Genomic DNA, 2,942 nt, shown 5'->3' on the forward strand with positions numbered 1-2,942 from the left:
AATCTCTCTGATAACGGGAAATTCTAGTGGCACTGCGAGCTACCTAATGCAAACCATAGGCCAATATATACGGCGGGGGTGTACACAGAGTCAGTCTGCCACCAGACCCACAGTATATGTTATCCGTAATCATCGTAAATCCTGCATGACAGGGTACTTTTTGGGACTACACTGCCACTGAGGGAATCCCCAATTTACCAGATAGCAAAAAGATTCCTTACAAGGCAAAAACATTGGGTCTCATATACACCTGGAGGGCTTCAAACCTGACTGAGAGAGATTATTCATTCCACTCAACTTTACACAACCTGCAAGTGTACCTGAATTAATTTCTATGCACCCCAAGTGTCAACACATTAATAACGAGTTCTGAATATCCAGCCAAAACCTAACCAGATAATACACCAATTATAATAATACTTGATTGGGTACCTGCCTGAACATGCATACCTAATTGGAACCTCAAAAGTGAAAACCTGGCGGACCATGCTTTCCGGCACACACTATGAGAGGGGATAGGCAATTACTGTGCAGAAAATTGGGGTCCTGTCTCCTTTGTCCTTTGAGAGTGGAAAGCTTTCAAAACAGTAATTAAGGGTCAATGCGTTGCGAATGCAGGAGTGGTCCACTGGGCACTGCTGTCTGAGGTCAGCACACAGGAAGCACACTTAGAGACCTAGAAAGGCATAGACCTTCCACCCCAACGCTCCACCAATCCTTAATGGATTAAAAGGAAAAACTGGCTGAATTAGTGGAGAACCTCTGGAGTTTCGACTACTAGTAATATATGGTTAGAGCCCATAAGGAGCAGGAAAAGTCTTTGTCTTTACTGGCCTAGCTAGCAAACTCAACCAAGAGGGGATCGCAAATACTAGACCTAGGAAGTGTGCATGGAGATTGTGTATATAGGTAGTCTGAAATAAACGAGCTGTTTAAAAACTATTATTCTGACCTGTACACTCAGCAGGAACATGGGGTGCTGGCAGATACGAGGGTGTATTTGGAACATCTGCCCTTTCTGAACCTTCCACCGGACACAGTGGATTCATTGGGTGCCGACATAACAGTGGAGGAGTTAACAAAAGTGATAAAAAGATATGGCATGGGGGAAACTGCTGGGGACTGATGGGCTGCCAGTGGAGTTCTATGCTGCAAATGTTGACCAGCTGTCACTACGCCTGATGGCGATCTACAACCAAGAAAAAGAGGAACATGTACTTCCATCGACTATGAAGGAAGAGTTTAATTATCTCCCTCTTTGAAAACAAAGGAGGCCCCCTCAGGACACAGTGGAATATCAACCTCTATCATGAAGGTCAATTTTTAGATACTAAGTAGCAAATTGGCTGAGTGACAAATGCATACAAATGTGGGGAGCGCAGAAACTACGCTCCACTCCCTGGTGCACTGCAAGAACTGGATAAATTATCCAACATATTTAACAACGTTCCACATTTCTCCAGGTTAATCAAATGATAGACAGTCTTTTCAAAATTTTCATTTTCTCCACATCCATAACAAAATGCATTTCGGAGGCTTTTCATATTTGCGTGTGCCCATCCGGACTTCTTCATAAATATGATCCAAAACGACAACTGGTAGTTCTAAGCAGCATCTCTTTATTTCAAACCCAATGCATTTCGGGCTGTAGCATCAGCCCTTCGTCGGGGGTCACTATAAAATTAATTACAGAAACAATCATCATTGCCTAGTAAATAGCGTTTTCCACAACATATGCAAGAATCTGCATTTACAATAAAAAGATTTCCCCTTCGTGTTCAAAATCCACTGTACTACAATCATGACTCATCATTGTGAATTCACCCAGCAGGCTCCACAACATCACATTATCCAATATGCACAGATATTTATACCATGTCCCCAGTAGTTTTGTGCTAAAACCCTTTATCCAAATGAAGCATAGTTTAATTTATTTTTACATTTTTTGCTGAATCACATTTTTCACCATATTCTAGCATTTAATTCGTGTTAAACTCCAAACCCAAAGCAGTTTAAATCCTCTTTACACTTTTCCATTTCCCAAACGGTCCCTCCCTTTCAGTACAAGCAAACGCTATGCTTTTTAATGTCGTCTATCTGAGCAATATTTCACATTGCGCACGTATAACTGCATTCAGGAAGATTAAACTTGACACTTTACCTGCTAGCTCTTTTTCATATGGTCGCTCAGCAAATGCTTCCTGCAACCAAAGAATTCACGTGTGTTTGGCCACGTTTCCAAACTCCATTATGAATCTACATGCTCCACCCCTCGTTAACAAACCACCTGGTCAACTAAAACTACTTGTGCTTCCTTATGGACTACATGCCCCAGCCTGCCTTTACTTCAGAAGGGAAACAACCTTCGTCTATATAAAAACATCGTTAGTGTGAAAAACATCATTGTGATTCTTCATGTAATGTCTGAAATATGTTGTTCTTATTTGTTTTTACTCTAAAAAACATAATTGTTGAACGTAATTGCTGCCCTGAACTTTGCGTGTTCCCAGATGCAGAATATTCAGTTTTTTTCACTCTTTATTCAGTTAATCACGGGTGCAGAACCAACAATTTGGGCTATTATATTTAAATCATGAGAGGGGTGGTGTGCACACCTTTTTTTTGAAGGATGAATCTTATAGTCAACATTATTTAGCATATCGCGTGCGACCCAGGGATTTGCAAGCCCTAGCATTGACAAATGCAACATATGCCCCAACTTTTACACTATTACCAGACTGGGTTTATACCAGGATGCAATATGACCATGAATATCTGCAGAGTTACAGTGCTGTTGCTGGCAGCCCCAACAGTTAGCTCCAAGGCAGGTGTGATGGCAGTGGATATGGAAAAACCATTAGATAGTTTGGACTGGGATTACCGAAATACTGAAATGGATGGGATAAGATTGGGAACTGGTTTTGTTGAATGGACCAGGCTGT

The 2,942-nt window shown here is 41.4% G+C and overlaps 1 long non-coding RNA gene across 1 annotated transcript; it reads right to left on the reverse strand.

Moving 5' to 3' along the window:
* Positions 1 to 1,599: 1,599 nt before the first annotated feature.
* Positions 1,600 to 2,468, reverse strand: LOC144827323 (uncharacterized). The gene is made up of 2 exons (XR_013610137.1): positions 2,162 to 2,468; positions 1,600 to 1,674 (listed from the first exon to the last, which is right to left on the reverse strand). It is a non-coding gene; the product is annotated as an uncharacterized LOC144827323 (long non-coding RNA).
* Positions 2,469 to 2,942: the final 474 nt, after the last annotated feature.

Source organism: Lissotriton helveticus, chromosome 4_1 (genome assembly GCF_964261635.1).
Source record: "Lissotriton helveticus chromosome 4_1, aLisHel1.1, whole genome shotgun sequence".
NCBI classification, from domain to species: domain Eukaryota; kingdom Metazoa; phylum Chordata; class Amphibia; order Caudata; family Salamandridae; genus Lissotriton; species Lissotriton helveticus.